This window comes from Bufo gargarizans, chromosome 3, assembly GCF_014858855.1.
Source record: "Bufo gargarizans isolate SCDJY-AF-19 chromosome 3, ASM1485885v1, whole genome shotgun sequence".
Taxonomy (NCBI): domain Eukaryota; kingdom Metazoa; phylum Chordata; class Amphibia; order Anura; family Bufonidae; genus Bufo; species Bufo gargarizans.
In genome coordinates this window covers 358,507,372-358,526,843 of record NC_058082.1, presented here as the reverse complement: position 1 = coordinate 358,526,843, position 19,472 = coordinate 358,507,372, and the positions used below count along the sequence as shown (strand labels likewise).

At 48.0% G+C, this 19,472-nt stretch overlaps 1 long non-coding RNA gene and 2 other non-coding genes across 3 annotated transcripts; all 3 read left to right on the top strand.

The window, feature by feature from the left end:
* Positions 1 to 1,158: 1,158 nt before the first annotated feature.
* On the top strand, positions 1,159 to 5,261 carry LOC122931956. The gene is made up of 6 exons (XR_006388257.1): positions 1,159 to 1,315; positions 1,818 to 1,878; positions 3,340 to 3,375; positions 3,590 to 3,656; positions 4,835 to 4,864; positions 5,096 to 5,261. It is a non-coding gene; the product is annotated as an uncharacterized LOC122931956 (long non-coding RNA).
* On the top strand, positions 3,418 to 3,501 carry LOC122933523. Its single transcript, XR_006388476.1, has one exon. It is a non-coding gene; the product is annotated as a small nucleolar RNA SNORD103/SNORD85 (small nucleolar RNA).
* LOC122933524 lies at positions 4,912 to 4,995 on the top strand. Its single transcript, XR_006388477.1, has one exon. It is a non-coding gene; the product is annotated as a small nucleolar RNA SNORD103/SNORD85 (small nucleolar RNA).
* Positions 5,262 to 19,472: the final 14,211 nt, after the last annotated feature.

The window sequence follows — 19,472 nt, the reverse complement described above, 5'->3', positions numbered from 1 at the left end:
GCATAGAAGGGCGGAAGTGACGACATCGCGCACGCGCAGATCGAATCCAGGGACCCCGAGGATTTACTGATCAGCGCGCGAATATTTGGACACATTCGAGTGAAGAGGGTCCGACTGAGTCTCCTGCAGCATGGCGGCGCGGCATGCAAAAGTATGTTATAAGGGAAGGACAATGGTGATGCTATAATATGTATAAGATTTTAGGAAGCATGTAGGGGGTTAATGGGTAGGGCTTAGCTATAACCAATGCGAGGCCATGGGATAGTATTTAATGTTCACTATGTCATTTGTGTACTGGGAGCTTGATAAAGACCGTTTGGTTGAAACGTTGCTGCACAAGGTGTAATAAAGAAGTTAATTGGATCCATTTGGAGTGCCGTGGCTTATTCTACTCATTTTTTGGCTATTACGGGGACCCCTGGACCAGGATCCAACACTACGGGCACCACCACACATTGGAACTACTGTTACAACAGTGAGTAGTGCTGGCCTATTTGCTATTTATGATCAATATGGGGGTGGGGATGAGTACCATAGTGGCATTTTATACTGGCATATATTATATGGGCACTATAGGGAAGAGGAACATTATCGGGCATCTACTTGGGGCTCTCTATAGGGGCATTTTATACTGGCACCATGGCACAGGGGGAGGAGCACAGGGGCCCTCTGCTGTCTGTGTCCGCCCCTGGTGTAAAGCATACTGTGCAGAGCTCTGTGACTGTGTAAAGCGTACTACTGTGGAGAGCTGTGTATAAAGTCTGTGTACAGTGCGGAGCTGTGTGTGTGTGTGCGTAAAGCATACAATGCAGAGCTGTGTTTGTAAAGCATACTAGTCTGGAGGACTGTGTACAGTGCAGAGCTGTGTGTGTGTGGGTAAAGCATACAATGCAGCAGAGCTGGGTGTGTATAAAGTTTACAATGCAGAGCTGTGTTTGTAAAGCATACTAGTCTGGAGGACTGTGTACAGTGCAGAGCTGTGTGTGTGTAAGCATACAGGTAGAGCAGTGCGGCCATGCACACGTCACTACACCTTCCTCAGGACGTCACATTCTCCAGAAAATGCTATCCGAAACTCCTCCAGCACCACGCGCTGAACCCTGACTCCTCCCACACATGTGACTGATCACATGGTCTGACATCATCAAAGGTCCTTTAGCCCGCTAGGATATAAGGTTCCTCGCAGGCTGTAGAGGGCCTCTTGCAGCCCGCATGTCGTGGAGGTCGGACGGACGGAGGCAGGATGTGCGGGTGCTGTGCGGCCCCGCGCCATGCGCCTGCAGTAGGATGACGCCGCACTCCACTGTGACTATGTGTATGTATCCCGGAGCGGCTCTGTGCACCATGTGTGCCCGGTGTAGGCCCTTGGCTAGGGGTGGATGTGCTTTATGTATGTGACTGAACCTCCATACCGCACTGTTAGCATCCCCCCCCTTTCAGTTTTATCCCCCCCCCCCCCCCCCCCCCCACCCTGCAGGAGATGTTAGCTGAAGTTTGGTAGTGAGTGAAATATGCTATAAATGGTGCCGGGGAGCCGATGGACACCCTGAACCTGGCAGGATACTGCATGATGCCCGCGAATACAGCAGGGGTCTGGCTATCAGTGACTGCTGGACCCCTGCAGCTGATCGGCGCATGCCTGATTAGAGTGCCGGGGCTTTCTGTCCGTTTCCTGTGCCGTACGTGTACGGCGCGGGTATCCTATGGGTTAAGTCTTTCTTAATACAGTCTTCAGTGTATCATCAAATGAGTAGTGTTGCTGTAATCTAGGGATGGATTCACTCACACTTTAATTTTTTATTTTTTTCCCCCCTCAGGATAACTATCTGCAAGATGTTGCTGCAGAGATTCTAATGGGATCTTTAACAGATCTTGAAGGTAGGTGTTTGACAGTCTGTAAAACTGACCTGCCTTTCCATCGGCCATCTCGTACACTGCATGAAGACTGTTCCTTAGAAGGGGTTATACCACCTCTAGTGATGAGTGAACTTGTGTTTTCAAGTTTAGCGTATAACTAAGAATTCAGTATTGGATTCTGCTGCCATGCTACTCCCTGGTAGCGGAATCCATAACTGAATTCTTAGATAACCTGAACCTTGAAAACATAAGTTTGCCCATCCCAAATTGCCTCCAAGGCCTGTGTGGAAATTGTGCTCAATGTGTCATCCCTGTGCTCTTTTGCAGTAGCGCACAGTATGTGGCTCTGTGTAACCTTACACTGACAGCATTATGTCAGTATAATTCTGTAGAAGTAAGGTCTTGCGCACATGACTGCCTGGATTGGAGTGCCATGCCCTATTATAGAAATGCCTATTGCAATAAGTTGCTTCAGACAGTATTAACTGCAGCAGAAAACAATGGGGTGCTGCGCTATACAAGGCACAGCCAATACAAAACAATATGGAGCTGTGCCGGGAGTTGGACCCTCAGATGTTATATTGTTGGGCTCTATTGAAGGGGTATTTCAATCCGGATACTTGTGGCATATCGATGAGATATACCATAAATGTTTGACTGGATTCCCACCTCTGGAACAGTTATCTTAAGAATGGCTGCACAGCCACCACTCCATTATAGGACTTTTGAAAATAGGCGCTGGATCAGTTATTTGTGGCAGTTGATGCGCTGCTCGTGCTCCATTCACTGCTATGAGACTTTCAGAAATGGGCAAGGGCACTCGCTCAGCTGTCTTTCAGAAGTCCTATAGCCACACATGCCTGATGTACTCTGTTCAAGGCAGGGCCACTTTCTTGAGGGCAGAGGTAGGAGGACCTGCGCCTGTTGGACACATGACATATTCTGTTATGTCCTAAATGAGGGGATGAAAGTTGACATTTGGGGGAGATTTATCAAGTTGGTTTAAAGTAGAACTGGCTTAGTTGCCCATAGCAACCAATCAGATTCTGCCTTTCATGTTCCCAAGGAGCTATGAAAAATGAGGTTGAATCTGGTTGCTATGGGCAACTAGGTCAGTTCTACTTTACACCAGTTTGATAAAGCTCCCCTTTGTGCTTAATGGATTCGTAGCTTGTGCATGTTTGGGTGTCTTGTGGCCTTCAGCAGATGCATGTAGGTAGATATTCTGCGGTGAACACATGGGTCGATATAGCATTGGAAAATATCAATGAGAGAGTCCTTGATACTGCTTCTGTTCACTTGACATAATGACAAGGCCTGGCAGTGATGACAAACTTGCCCTCACTGAACATGGTGACGATTACCTAACTGTACTCATCTGATACTGAGCTGGGCCTTGAAGCAGACAGGATTTTACTGTGTAGCTACTTGTGTATTAAAATAAATTGCATGGTTCTAAATACATTTTTATTTTTTCTTTAGCATCAGACGTCTAAGGAAAAGTCTTCCCAGGAGTAGGTGAGTGGCTCTTGGTAATAGGCATGTGCATTGATGTCTTGATCTTGCAGGGATGTCAAACTTGCCCTCACTGAGGACTATGTCCGATTATGAGACCTTCACCATACTCATACTATCTGAGCTTGATCTAGACATGCTGAAATGTACAGCACTTGTGTGGTGGGTTATCATTCTTCATGAAAGGCTCCTAATCTTCCAATGTTTCTCTATACAGGGAACAGATGATTGCCCCAGCATCCTGACAAGCTTCCACCTTCAACAAAATCGAATGTGCTTACTTGGTAACTATTAGAAGTTATTCACAGAAACGGGCTTCTGATTCTTTAAGCTGTTACACCATGCATATTTAGGGATTTAATTGATTATAATCAATGTTACGTTTTAATGGTATCTCATTAAGAATATATATACAATTTAAGCTTTTACACAAAGGCCATTTGGACTTCACTAAATATCTGTTTGATGAGGCCATGTCACTGAGTGCTGCTACCTCTTAGACGGGTCATGTCAAATGAATGGGCCTAGGCTGCAGTGCCAAGCACAGCCACTATACACTTGCATCTTCAAATGGCTGATCAGCAGGGTCCTGGCTGTCTAAACCCCACCTATCGGATATTGATGACTTATCCTGAAGATAGGCCATCACTAGTTGCCCCCCTGGAAGAAAAAAAAGCTTTAATTATGCAGTGTCCCTTCTGTCGCAGAATGGACGTTAAACCCATATTTGGTGCCTTTAAGTGAAAAAGCTAGTTATTAAGCAGTAAGATTATTATTGGGGGGGGGGGGCCTATATGTGCTTGAATGGACTGGCTTTTACTGTGCTTATAACCAGATGCCTCCACTGCATAATGTACAGATCAGTCTGGTATACAGTGAAGAGCACAGTACTTGCTGGTTTCTGCTGAACAGTGGCAATGCTGGGGGTTGGTTTCGATGGCCAGCCCTTAGAATATGTGATCAGTTTTGTAGCTCTCAAACTCCTCTCCTTTAGGGTGCATTTGACAGCAGGAAATTCTGTGAGTAATATGTGGATTTGTCAGACTTTTCTGGTAACTTCCACCCTATGCATTGCAAACGGTGAAATTTGCAGTGGAAATCTGCAGCACAAAACTTAAAAGGATTGGGTACGTTGCCGATCAGACACTTAGTCCCGGTTGATGGATGCATGAAAAGTAAAATAGTTTTGGCTTATTTTTTTTTTCACATGTAGCATGTTTAGTTTTGAGTCAACTTTTCATAATTTCTGCTGCTAAGGGTACTAAATGTGTTTTTATTCATGGGACACAAGGCCTGGCGGTGATGACAAACTTGCCCTCACTGAACATGGTGACGATTACCTAACCGTACTCATCTGATACTGAGCTGGGCCTTGATAGCTTGTTCTGCATGCTATGTGATACCTGTATGATTACATTTACAGGTTTTATCTTATATATTTTTTTTCTTTTCTTGGCATCAGTTGACAGAGGAATGGACTTCCAATCAACCGGTAAGAATATGACTTTAGTAATATAATTGTAAATTGAAGTGTCTTGATCTTGCAGGGATGTCAAACTTGCCCTCACTGAGGACTATGTCCAATTATGAGACCTTCACCGTACTCATACTATCTGAGCTTGATCTAGACATGTAAAAAAATATAGATATTGGGTCCTGGGTTAATCCTTCTTACAATATTGATCTCCATGAAAAGTCTTTCTAATCTTTCATAATTTTACAGGGATAAAGTTGTATCGGCAAGAAGATGCTACAGCATTCTTGGGAGAGTCCTAAAAACTGAAGCGTGGTGTGAATACCTAATGTTGCTGTTTGAACTGTGTGTGGATAACTATTTTAACTGTTGGAGTTTCAGGAAAGATCAATAAAATTCTCCACTGTGAACAAAATTGTGTAGTTTGTTTCTTCTGGTCCAAAAGTGAATGTTAAAAGTATTTAAGTAATTGCATTCCCCGTGTAATTCAGGAGAATCTAATATTATGACCCTGATGTGTCTTTATTTTTCCTGCTAGAATTAATGAATTACTAGCAGTTTGGAGGATGTTGCCAGTTAGGGGTGTCTCAGCATTGGTTGGATAGAGTCCGACTGCAGGGACACACCCAGCAAGTAACGCTATCTAAGAATAGATGTTCCAGAGTTGTTCGGGTTCTCTTTAAAAATGTATCAGAATATGATCTGTAGTTTAATAATTGCTTTTGTTTAACCTGTAGTATAACAGCGCTGGAAGAATAGACTTTGGGTCCGCATTAGATGATATTTTAGAAACTGCAGGATTCTTATTCAATCCTGACTCCTCTTCCAAGAGGTCCCAATGACTCCAGAAGTCTGGTAGGGGGCAGGCTTTCAATATTCAGCGAAGCTTAGGATTCAATAGGAGCTTCCTCCCGGGTCCTAAAGCTAATAAGATCATGTAACAAATGAGTTCTGTTCCTTGGAATCTTTTGCCAAAATTTTGAAGCAGTTGCCACTGCCCTGCACCCATTTTATTTTTGCCTCGACATGGGTTAGTAAAGCTATGATCGAGTGGGCAAACAAGCCACGTTAGGGCCTTGCCGAAGGAACTTTCGGATATTGCAGTGCAACTTTCCTACGCCAGCTCTTACATCTGTGAGGCCTCTCTGGACGTGGCCAGGCTTTTGGGCTGCTCTTCAGCCCTTTTGGTGGCTGTTCACCATACCCTGTGGCTATCTAGCTGGGCAGCGGATAATGCTTCTAAATGGGCCTTGACGTCTGTCCTCTTTGCAGGTAGCAATCTTTTCGGCAAGTGTCTGGATGCGATTATCTCTGATGCTACAGGCGGTAAACTACACAAAAGAAAGAGCAAGGCTATGGCTCAAAACCTCATTTTATTCAATTTAAATAACATGATTATTACAGGTAAGAGCAAAATAGGGACAGGACATGAAGACTGAGCCATAGTAGGGCTCTACAATGTGGAGAATCACATATGGGGGTGAGCGTGACCGTAACCAGCAAGTGACATAAAAATTAGGGCAGAGGCTCCAGACCCAGGATTAGATGCAGGTGCAAAATGCTATTAGTTAATTAACTCATCCTCTTGGTCTAGGCCTCTGACATGGATGCTGTGGAGTATTGGAAGGACGATAAAGGGCTAAATAAAGGATAACAGTATACAAGGTACCTATAGCCCACCCTGCACAGGATACCATGTTACCTACCCATCTTACTGCTGAACACTGGCCATACACTTCCCCAAACACTCCCACCTCGACACGTGTTTCGCCACGTAGTCTTCATCAGGAGGTACAAACACACTAAGACAAATTGGGCATATAAGGACTAAAGAGGAGGGATCAATTATCACTAACCACGATCATCTGTGTCAGGGGCGTTCCGGCGCGGTGCCGCTCATGTTGCATGATTGCCTCCTTCAGCGCTTCCTGGTCACCTGATTTGCGACCTCTTGAGCACTTCGGGGTAACAGCGCATGCGCCGGCCGCGTCATCCCCTGATCACATGATCACTATCCGGTCACCTGGTCCTGACGTCATGACCACATGACAGTCTCCCAGGTCCTTCAGCCAAAGCTACACTGATTACAGGTCCTAAGCGTTCTTACAGCCCAAAATGTACTGATTACAGGTCCTAAGTTTTCCTACACCATCTTACAGATCCTGTACACCCCGGCCGTCTATTAGATATGACGTCATAATCTTCCAGCTAACCTACATATCCCTGTATTGTTTTTGACCCCAGTTACAATCAATAAAAAATACTATTTATTATCGACATCTTGGGAACAGTAAGCATTTCATTGACTAAATTCCAAAAACAAGCGGGAAGGGGGGTAAAAGCATCCATTTGCCGCAGAGCAGGTGCACTTCAACAGGTCTAAAAAGCGCAGACCTCTTTTTCGGCCCTTTCGAAGTTCCTCCAGCCTGAAGTGGCCAGCTGTCAAATCTGCCCCAGAGCAGAAGCTCAAACCATCTTTCAAGCCTCACCCTCCCTGGCATCATCGCTAGCAGGGCTCCAAGCCCTATACCCCCCAAGTCCTCTTCGGCATGACGGTTGGCCTGGAGTTCCGATCCCCCACCTCCGCCAGTTTTTTTCTCGCTCGTCCTCCCGCTGCCCTTTCCTTTTTCTCGCTCATAACATTGGGGACACAGGACCGTGGGTATAGCTTGCTGCTGCCACTAGGAGGTGACACTAGGCTGAAAACTTAGCTCCTCCCCTGCCAGCATATCAGTTTTTAGCTTAGTGTCGCAGGAGGCAGACCTCCCTGCTTAGCAGGGTGTTTCTTGTGATTTATTTTATTTTTAGCTGGTTTCTGGAGGGGACACAGAGTCGCAGGGCTTCTCTCTCTCCCCGGGAGGCTGGCCAGTGTCAGTTGTCCCACCGCCTTGCCTCTCCCAAGAAGACAAGTGGACCAGGGCAGCTTAGCTCCCCTGCTTCCCGCCAGCAAGAGGGCCACCTGCTCCAAACCCTATACTGCCCAGTCCCCTGCCACTTCGGTGCCACGGCCGTAGAGGTGGCATTGCTGGTCTGACAAGGAAGGGTGAATATCACAGATAAAGGCAGGTGAGTATGTTACCACCGGCAGCCCTTTCTCCCTTTCTACTCTTCGCAAGTCCCAGAACAGACCTGGAGAGGGGGTAGCATTCCTTGACACATTTCGCTGGACATGCGGGGGTTAACTGCCGCCACGTGCAGACGGCTCTCTGGCATCGTCAATTCTCGGCAGCGGCATGCGGGGGTTAATGCCGCAACACACTGCGGGGGGTACTCTCAGACACAGGCGTCCTCTTCTGCTTTCCTCCTGCAGGCATGGCGGCACTCATTTTTGCTTCCATGCGCAACAGAGCGGACATTCAGGGGGCATGGCTTGAGGTAACTCACTCCAGTCATGCTCCTCAGCGTCCAGAGGGGGAGGAGTCATCTTTCTTGCCACAACAGTTTTCCTCCCCTCTTCTGCTCGGCTCTCCTCAGCGTGGTGAGATACGGGACCTGGGTTACCGCCATTTCTGGTAGGATTATCGCTACCCCCTCCAGCGTAGAGTAGCTGTGGCACACCGTCTGAACCGGCCTCCCCTCAGGCCCCCTGCAGGGCCACCTACTATGCCTGCACTTCGTGCAGGGTAAAATTCCCTCGTGGACAGGCAACATCTCTATGTTCTGCATGCCATGTGCTCGCACAGAGCCATCCCTCCCCTCTACAGCCCACAAAAGTACAGGGCAATTCTAGCTGTGTGGAACCTGACTGGGCAAAGGCCCTGCCCCGGGCAGTGGAAGACCTTTCTAAAATTTCATTTATACGTGCGAAGCAGACCCCTAAATCTTTCCCCTTGCACAACGATTTTTCTGTGGTTGTAGCAAAAGCTTGGGAAGAGCCAGGTCTTCGCTTCCTAGTTCCGAAACAGCTGGTCCTGCTTTATCCTTTTACAGCTGAATGCGTGGCAAAATGGACCCACTGGTCGCTTGGCTAGCGAAGAACGCTGCTATTCTGGTGGCAGATGGCTACTCTCTCCAAGACCCGGTGGACCGTTGCATTGAATCGCTCTCTGAGTCTGTGTTTGCGGCCAGTGGATGGGCCCTGCGACCCATTCGCCCCTGCGTGGGTGGCCAAGGCGGTCTCGGAGTGGGCCCTCTGTTTACATCAAGACCTGAAGGCGGATCTCCCAACTGTGGAGCTCCAATCCTTGGCGGTCCAAATCTCTCAGGCAGGGAAGTACCTCTGTGAGGTCGGCTTTAGACGCTGGTACTATGGTTGCGTGCTCTTCGGCTCTCGCAGTCTTTATGCGCCGGGAGCTCTGGCTTAAAATTTGGGCGTCAGGTTCCTCCTCTAAGGGCTCGCTTTCAAGCCTCCCTTTTACCAGGTTCCCGGCTTGACGAGATTATATCAGAAGCGATGGGAAGAGCACACATCTTCCACAACCCAAGGTGAAAAGTTTTTTTCGTCCTCCCGTTATCAGTCCTTTCGGCAGTTCTCTGGCACCCGTCTGGCAGCTACCTCGGCAGCCAGACTGCCCACACAGGACCAGCGTAAAAATTCATCCTTTAAGCCCCAGCCGGCCTGGCGTCCGTGGGCTCAGCCACCATGTTCCTCTTCCAGAAAACAGTTTTCTGCATAAAGGTGTGCCCCCCCCCCCCCCCATCGCGGGTGGGGGGATGTCGTCTCCCCCTCTTCCAGGAAATCTGGCGAGCTCACATCTCGGACGCTTGGACACTCCAGGTCGTCACCTCGGGTTACAAAATAGAATTCAAGTTCATCCCTCCCAACCGTTTTTTTTTTTTTCCCTCTCACAACCCCCCAGGGATCCAGTTCGGGCTACAGCATTCTTTCAGGCAGTCCAATCCCTTCTGCCTGAAAGAATGCTCCGGTGCCCCTAGAGGAAAGGTTTACAGGTTTTTATTCAAACCTTTTTGTAGTTCCCAAAAAAGAGGGCGAGGTCCTTCCAGTGCTGGACCTCAAGGTGGTAAACCGCATCCTCCGGATTCAACGGTTCAGGATGTAGTCCCTTCGCTCTGTGGTTGCTTCATTGGTCCAAGGGAAATTCATGGCGTCCATAGACATTCAGGACGCCTACCTGCACTTCCCCATCGCAGCCATTCACCAACATTTTCTTCGTTTTGCAGTCATGCCATTACCAATTCTTCGCCCTCCCATTCGGCCTGGCGACAGCTCCGCGGGTATTCACGAAGGTACTCGCTCCCCTCCTGGGCCTTCTGCGGTCCAGGGTCATTACTCTTCTCCCTTATCTGGACGATATTTTGATCAAGGCTCCAACAGTCACTCAGTGCGAGGAAAGTCTTGGGATCACCCTGGACACACTCTCCCACTTCGGCTGGATAGTGAATCTGCGGAAATCCTCCCTCAATCCTTCCACCCAGATCAGATTCCTCTGCATGACGCTGGATTCGGGCGCTGCATTGGTACGTCTGCCACAGGACAAGAGACTGGATGTCCAGCGGTCGGTGTGTCTGCTACTCCGGCGCCGCAGAACGTCAATCTGCACATGTATGCGGGTACTGGGGGTGATAGCCTCCTTCGAGGCAGTCCCATTCACTCAGTTCCACACCAGGTCCTTTCGGCGTGCCATTTTGTCCTCTTGGAACACATTTCCGGATTCGCTGTTCACCTGTCTTGGCAGGTATGGTCGGCACTGAGTTGGTGGATCGCACCTGGATATGGGAAAATCCTTTTCTCCCAGTCACATGGACGGTTATTAGAACCGACGCCAGTCTTCATTGTTGGGGCAGAGTCTTCACCACCTGGACGGTCCATGGCGTTTGGTCTCAATCAGAGTCAAAACTGCCCATCAACATCTTGGAGCTCCGGGCCATTTATCTATCCCTTCACCATTGGACTCCCCTCCTGCAGGGTCGTCTGATCAGCGTGCAATCGAACAATGCCACGGCGGTGGCTTATATCAACCACCAAGGGGGGACACACAGCCTGGCGGTGATGAAGGAATCTGCGAAGATTCTGCAGTGGGCAAAAGACCACGTTCCGGTGATATCTGTGGTCTACATTCCGGGAGTAGACAATTCGACAGATGATTTTCTCAGCCAGACGACGGTGGACCTTGGGGAGTGGACTCCGCCATCTGGAGGTGTTCAAGAATCTCTGTGGGGACGTCCGGACATGGACTTGATGGCGTCCAGGCTCAATCGCAAGCTCCTGTGCTTCTTCTCTCGCGCAAGGGATCCCGAGGCACACAGCGTGGATGCTCTTGTGGCGCCATGGGATGACTTTTCGTTCCTGTACCTCTTCCCACCCCTACCTCTCCTGCCCCGGATTCTGCGCAGAATCAGGATGGAGAACCTCCAGGCAATCCTGATTGCTCCAGACTGGCCTCGCTGAGCCTGGTATTCAGAGCTCATTCTTCTTCTAGGGGACGCGCCGTGGCCCCTTCCACTCAGGGTCAACCTTCTTTCACAAGGTTCAGTCTTCCACCAGAATTTGGATACACTACGTTTAACGGTGTGGCTATTGAAACCTTCATTTTGAGACAGAAGGGTTTCTCTGATGCGGTAGTTCGGACTATGATTAGAGCCAGGAAAGTCCTTCCTGTGCTTCTGTGAGGAGCGCGATCTTCCTCCCAGACGGGTTTTCCTTCCTAATATACCTGCATTTCTGCAGTCCGGATTGGAGCTGGGTCTGGCGCTTAGTTCGTTGAAACAACAGGTCTCTGCCCTGTCCATTTTTTTCCAGAAGCCCCTGGCCGAGTTAGGTCCGATCAAGACCTTTATGCAGGAGGTGTCTCACACAGTGCCTCCTTATCGTCCCCCCTTGCATTCTTGGGACCTGAACTTAGTTCTGGGTTCACACTAGGCCGCTCCGTTTGAACCTATGAGAGAGGTCTCCCTTTGCTTGCTCTCCTGGAAAGTGGCCTTTTTAATGGCCATCAGATCTATCCGGAGGGTTTCAGAACTCCTGCAGGGTCTTGCAGGCCGCAGGGTCTTGCAGGGTGCAATGTAGTGACTTCTATGAGGGAGTTGCTTTCTTGGGGGTTTTATCTTCCCTCCCCGGGGACTGTTTTAGGACGTCCCACGGTCCTGTGTCCCCCAATGATATGAGTGAGAAAATGAGATTTTTGTGAACTCATCTTTAAAATCTCTTTCTTGCTTTATTCATTGGGGGACACAGCACCCACCCAAATGTTCTTAGTGCGGCATGTGGGGTCCATGGTTTGCCAGTTGGGACCTTGTTTTTGGTTTGGTCTTATGGCAGTGTGCATTTCTTGTTTGGTTTTCAGTTTAATTTCTGCTTCTCCTACTGCTGGAGCACAAACTGATATGCTCTCTCCAGGCTGGAGGGGGTATTGCTGGCAGGGGAGGAGCTAACAGTTTTCAGCCTAGTGTCGCCCAAACAAGCTATACCCACGGTCCTGTGTCCCCCAATGAATAAAACGAGAAAGAGATTTTACAGGTGAGTTCACAAAAATCTTGTTTTTCAGGCTATTCTCTCCCTTCTGCAGCAGGGAGTGATTGTTCCGGTTCCGCCTCAAGAGCATTTTCGCGGATTCTACTCCAATCTTTTTGTAGTGCCCAAGAAGGAGGGTATGGTCCGTCCCATCCTAGAAGTCAAAGCCCTCAACCGATTCCTTCAGCCGCTTCCGGATGGAGTCCCTGCGTTCGGTCATTGCATACATGGACCCCGGAGAATTCCTGTCCTCAATAGACATCAAGGACGCTTACCTCCATGTTCCCATCTGCGTTGGTCACCAGAAATATCTTTAGTTCGCAGTGGGACCTTTTCATTATCAGTTTGTGGCCCTCCCTAACGGTCTTGCCACAGCTCCCAGTCTTTTCAAGATTTTGGCCTCTGCTTCATGCCAGTGGGATAGTGGCGATTCCGTACTTGGACGATATCCTGATCAAGGGTCCATCATTGCAGGCAACGGCGGACATTCGGGGCACCCTGAAAAGCTTCGGATGGGTTCTGAACCTATCAAAGTCATGTCTTCATCCATCTCAGCAGCTGATTTTTCTGACATGCTGTTCGACACTGATCGGGCCAAGATATTCTTGCCCTCGGACAAACTCTCCACTCTCTGTCGTCAGATCCTCAACTTGCTGCGGCCTTAGCCTTTTCCCATTCGCCAGTGCAAGAGGGCACTGGGCCACATGGTCTCTTCCTTCGAAGCAGTGCCCTATGCTCAGTTCCATACCAGTGCTCTTCAGCGGTGCATTCTGACCATTTGGGACCATTCCCCAGCCTCCCTGGATCGACTCATCTTTCTCCCTGCCCCAACGCACGAGACCTTCGGTAGTGGTTGATGTCTCTGATGCTGATGTCGGGCTGCTCCTTCCTCCCCCGCTACTGGGAAGTGTTGACGACTGACGCCAGTCTCTGGGGCTAGGGGGTAATTCTGGACAATCTCTCAGTCCAGGGCTCCTGGTCCCGTGAGGAACACCAACTTCCGATCAATATCCTGGAATTGCAGGTGATTCGTCTCTCTGGTTCATTGGACGGACCATCTCTGGAGGTATCCAGTTCGGGTTTAACCCGACAACTCCACGGCAGTCGCAAATCTGCACCACCATGGTGGCTCCGTTTGAGCCTTTTTGTCCTACAAGGTGGCCTTTTTGGTGGCAATCACTTCCATCCGTAGGGTGTCGGAGCTAACGCTCTTTTCTGTCGATCCCCCTTCATTATTATTCTGCGTTTTGCATGCATCCCATGTCCCATAGAAAAGGGCTTCTGTGAGAAACGCATTGTATCCGGATTCAAAGTGTTTTTTACCCATGGTTGAGATTTTGTTTGTAATTTTTAAGTTTTTTTTCATGTGCGTGAAAAACGCATCAAAACTGATAGCATCCATTGGAAAAAAAACTGAACCACTAAATGTAATCGCAGACAAAACTGACTGCATCTGTGTGCAAAACCATCTTTTTTTTTCCTGAACAGATCCAGACACAATCCGTATCAACCTTGTGAAAGGAGCCTTAGATGAATAAATTACATGTTTTACTGAATTTTTCCCTACAAAACTGTATATCAATCTGCTCAGTTTCTCCTGCTCTATAACCTGCTGCCTGCAGATTGCACAGCATTTTGTGGTGACAGGTTCCCTTTAAGGGCTCATGCACACGGCCATAAGTGCGGTACGCAAAACGCAGATCTGTAACACAGAGATCCTGGCCGAGTGCATGCCACCATTTTTTGATTTTGAAACTTCAGTAAAAATGTCTAATCCTTGTCAATGAAAGAAACAAGAATAGGGCATGTTCTATTTTTCTGAGATGAATGGATCTGCATCCGGTCCGCAAAAAACGCTGATCGGATGCGGACTGAAACTATGGCCGTGTAGAGAGGTTTCTAAGGAAAGATGATACTGGCTGGCCTGTCTCTATACCTAGAAGTCATCTCAGCCACCTGAGGCATCTATAGGAATAAACTAAGGAGTTTGCTAAATAATCTACCTAGTTTTATATGAACACTAGCAGAAGGACCCGGCTTCGAACAGGTATATTTCATCTATTTCATTTAATGTTTGTGTGTGTCGTTAAAAGATAAATCACTGAAGAAAGTGCACCAAACGGATATACCACTGACTATACTAGCTGGTCATACAAGCAGATGTTAAAAGCTGAGACTTTTGCCAATATATTCCTGTCAGGAAGATATCGGAGCCCAACATGCACCACGTCACGGTCACTCAGCATGGCAAGGGGTCCTACCACTGCGCTAACTATGGTGTGAACACGGTCTGAAGGTGATGAAATCCAGCTCACAGCCAAGCTTCCACACAACCGCATAGCAGGACAACTAATGCAATGTGAACAAAGCAAGACTGTAAGCCACACCCATATCAGACCATGTGATGGAGGTTTCCAGGTGCAAAAGAATGTTCAATTGCCAGATGAAGGCACATTCAATACTTATAAAACAAAATCACAGACATATAGTGGCCAATATGGGGGAACTGCCCAAACACCAAACACTGTAGCGTGTTTATCATTGGGCGAGCAGTCCCACCGCATGTGAACCACTAAAATACCGTGGCAAGTATGGGGGAGCTGCTCAAACCCCAAACACTGTGGCGTGTTTCTCATTGGGAGAGCAGTCCCACCGCATGTGGACCGCAGCAAACGACCATCCCGAGCAATTATGCGTACAAAGGAGGACGCCCGCGCGGTCCACATGCACCACAACAGCATCCTACACAGACCGGAGCATTGTGCGGATGACAATACAATTATACAAATCACTGAAGAAAGTGCACCAAACGGATATACCACTGACTATACTAGCTGGTCATACAAGCAGATTTTAAAAGCTGAGACTTTTGCCAATATATTCCTGTCAGGAAGATATCGGAGCCCAACATGCACCATGTCACGGTTCTCAGCATGGCAAGGGGTCCTACCACTAAGCTACCTATGGTGTGAACACGGTCTGAAAGTGATGAAATCCGTCTCACAGCCAAGCTTCCACACAACCGCATAGCAGGACAGCTAATGCAATGTGAACAAAGCAAGACTGTAAGCCACACCCATATCAGACCGTGTGATGGAGGTTTCCAGGTGCAAAAGAATGTTCAATTGCCAGATGAAGGCACATTCAATACTTATAAAACAAAATCACAGACATATAGTGGCCAATATGGGGGAACTGCCCAAACACCAAACACTGTAGCGTGTTTATCATTGGGCGAGCAGTCCCACCGCATGTGAACCACTAAAATACCGTGGCAAGTATGGGGGAGCTGCTCAAACCCCAAACACTGTGGCGTGTTTCTCATTGGGGGAGCATGTTGGGCTCCGATATCTTCCTGACAGGAATATATTGGCAAAAGTCTCAGCTTTTAACATCTGCTTGTATGACCAGCTAGTATAGTCAGTGGTATATCCGTTTGGTGCACTTTCTTCAGTGATTTGTATAATTGTATTGTCATCCGCACAATGCTCCGGTCTGTGTAGGATGCTGTTGTGGTGCATGTGGACCGCGCGGGCGTCCTCCTTTGTACGCATAATTGCTCGGGATGGTCGTTTGCTGCGGTCCACATGCGGTGGGACTGCTCCCCCAATGAGAAACACGCCACAGTGTTTGGGGTTTGAGCAGCTCCCCCATACTTGCCACGGTATTTTAGTGGTTCACATGCGGTGGGACTGCTCGCCCAATGATAAACACGCTACAGTGTTTGGGCAGTTCCCCCATATTGGCCACTATATGTCTGTGATGTCGTTAAAAGATATCAACAGTATCCCCCATAACAGTGACCTCTACAGCACTCCGCCCCTTTAACAGTGACGTCCCACAGTGCCCCACCTCTTAACACTGACCCCCCACAGTGCCCCGCCACTTTAAAATGGGACCTCCACAGTAGCCCATCCCTGTAACGTTGACCTTCACAGCAACCCACCCCTTTAACAGTGAGTTTCACAGCACCCCACTCCCTTGACAGTGACCTCTTCAGGGGCCCGTCCCATTAACAGTGACCTCCACAGTACCCCGCTGCCTTAACAGCAGTTGCCCATTTAATAGCGGCCCTTGCCCCCTTAACAGTGACCTCCACAGCGGCCTGCCCCCTTAAGGCCTCTTTCACACTGGCGTATGTGGGCCATAATACACAAGCACAGTCCATGGGGCAGCCGCAGTGGATCTCAAAAAGATAGGACATGTTCTATCTTTTTGTGGAACAGAAGTACGGGACGAAACCCCACGGAAGCACTCTGTAGTGCTTCCGTAGGGTTCTGTTCCGTGGTTCCGTTCCGTACCATTCCGCATCTCCGGATTTGCGGACCCATTCAAGTGAATGGGTCCGCATCCGTGATGCAGAATGCCCACGGAACGGCACCCGTGTATTGCGGATTCCCGAATGCGGTCCGCAATACGGCAACGGGGCGCACACGCCTGTGTGAAAGAGGTCTTACAGTAACATCCACAGTGAATGCCTCTTTAACAGTGACCTCCACAGTGCCCACCCCTTTAACAGTGACCTCCACAGCACCCTGCCCCTTTAATGCTAGGGCTACACGACGACATGTGTGGTGTGACATTTTGTCTCAACAATTTTTATAATGATAGGCTATGGTGTCGCACTCCGACATGTGACATACTGCGACACGACAGTTGCATAAAATCCATCCAAGATGGATTTTTCTGCGACTGTCGCGTCGCAGTTCAACACCATAGATTATCATTATAACAATTGTCGTGCGACATATGTAGCAGTGTAGTTGTGCAACTTGTTGTCTTCGTGTAGCCCTAGCCCAAAGCTGACCTACAGCAGTGAAGAAAAATGGCAGGGTTGTTATGGAAACCTGGAGTAAAACTGTGTGTATGTGGAGACTAAGAGCCTGCAAGCTTCTATTGGCTGATAAGGGACATGTGACTGTATGTATGGCAGTTGGGATGAAGAGAAAGACTTGCAGGCTTGTATTGGCTAATGCAGGTAATTTTCTGGGAATATCTCAGTAACGGTATGTCCTAGAGAGCTGTGACCCCCACAAGATTTATTTCCAGGTAGCAAGGGATGTGTATGCCAAGTTTCATTGAAATTGATGGTTCCGTTTTTGAGTGATCGCGGAACATATATATGTCCTTCTTCATATATATATATATATATATATACAGCCTATATATAGGCTGTATGCTGTGCAGTCAGTCTACTGTATCATGTGCCACTTGTGCAGGAGGTGGGGACGAGAGATGGATATATATATATTTACAAGTTCCTCTATCCAGAAAGGCCCAAATCCATATGTATATAAGCAATGTGTTCATAGTGTTAATTTAGCTAAAAAGTAACTGTCCTCCAGACACAGTTCCCTTGACAATTCTTCAAAGGCACCGTCACCCAAAAGTCAACATTCTAGGGTCCTTGGGGCGCTTTTTGATGCAGTTTTTGAAGCCAAAATCAGGAGTAAATCATAACATGAGAGAAAGTATTAAAAGGGCACATAAAACTTCAGTTTTTTATTCAATCCACTCCAGGTTTTGGCTTCAAAAACGGCATAAACAACCTGAACGTGTGTCAGCACCATTACTGCCTTGTTCTTTTATCCCTGGCTTACCTCAGGAATTCAAGGGTTAAGCATGAGTCAGTACCTCGGCAGTGAGTCAGCTACATGTGGTACATGGCGATAGCTCTTTCCAGGAGAAGGGTGGGGTGAGGCGATCACTACTGGATAAACAGCACTTGAAGGCTCTGTCGCTGACGTGCTTCGTGTCTCATCATAAATAAGGAGGTAATTCATTTTAATGAGGCGTTGCGCAATTCTAATGAACAGTATAATTATGGTCAGTTCGGGTGCAAAATGCACCCTATATGTGGCTATGAAGCTGTGAATTACTGATATAGGCTGAATGTCCTGTACCCCACACAAAACATACCTCATTAGATACTACTTAGACCTCTTGTACACAAACTTATTTTCATTCCGTTTTTTGTTTTGTTTTTGCGGACCGTATATGAAACCATTCATTTCAATGGGTAGGCCCCAAAAAAACGGAAGGTACTCTGTGTGCATTCCGTTCCGCAAAAAAATAGAACATGTCCTATTATTGTCTGCATTACAGACAAGGGTGATACTGTTATATTAGGGGCCAGCTTTTCCGTTCCACAAAATATGGAATGCACACGGAAGTCATCAGTATTTTTGGTGGATCCGGTTTTTGCGGACCGCAAAATACATACGGTCGTGTGCAAGAGGCTTTAGGCTGGGTGCACATACATTGGTTGTGTCATTGCACAGACATATATATGTGTATTAGCGCACAGGTCTGCTGTCTGTAGACAGGAGAAACATAATATGCAGCATTTTTCTGTCTGGCGCTATTTGACATCTAGAATACAGCAAAAATACCACCACCACCATAGAGACTTTTTGCTATAGATTCGTTAGTGCTGCTACTTTTTTTCTTTAATCTTTTTTGCGCTATTGGACATCTGGCGTGGTAGGTAAGGCTTCACATGAATATGATCAGTTCTGGTTTCAGAGCCGGATCATCAGACATATGGGAAAGAACTCTTAGAAGTGACTGTAATATAAGACAGCAATGTTGTATTCTTTTTCCTTGGTGAATGTGAAAAATAAGTCACATTTGTGCTTTTATATATTGTGCATCTGGTTTCTGATCTTCACTAGACAGAGTGCTCTCTCAAAGGGAACGTAATATGGGGTATTTACTAAGGGCTCATTCACACGGCCGTCGTTCGGCAGTTTAGTGCATTGGGAGCCGCAATTTGCGGTCCTCAATTCACTGGCACCATCCGCGCGGCCAGGGGTGCACATAACCTTTCTGCTGCCTGAGCCGAAAACTGAAACGGCACCGTCCACCATACCAATTTCTTAACCTAACCCCTTTGCCACAATGAAAGTGCTTATTGCCCATGGTCCTTCTGCTGCCCCCCTACCTGGTGCTGCCTGAGGCGATCGCCTCACCTGGCGTCATTGGTGGTGCCCCCTGCGTGTGGCGGCCGCAACGGAACCAGACTCATTCATCTTGAATGGGTCAGTGATTCGTGCGCACCGCAAAAAAAATAGAACGTTATATTTTTTTGTGGTGCGGAGGCATGGACAGAAAACCTGGGGAAGCACTTCGTGGGGTTCCGTGCCTCAAGTGAATGGGTCCGCATCCATGATGTGGTGTGCACATGGCCGGTCCCCACATATTCCGAACAACGGC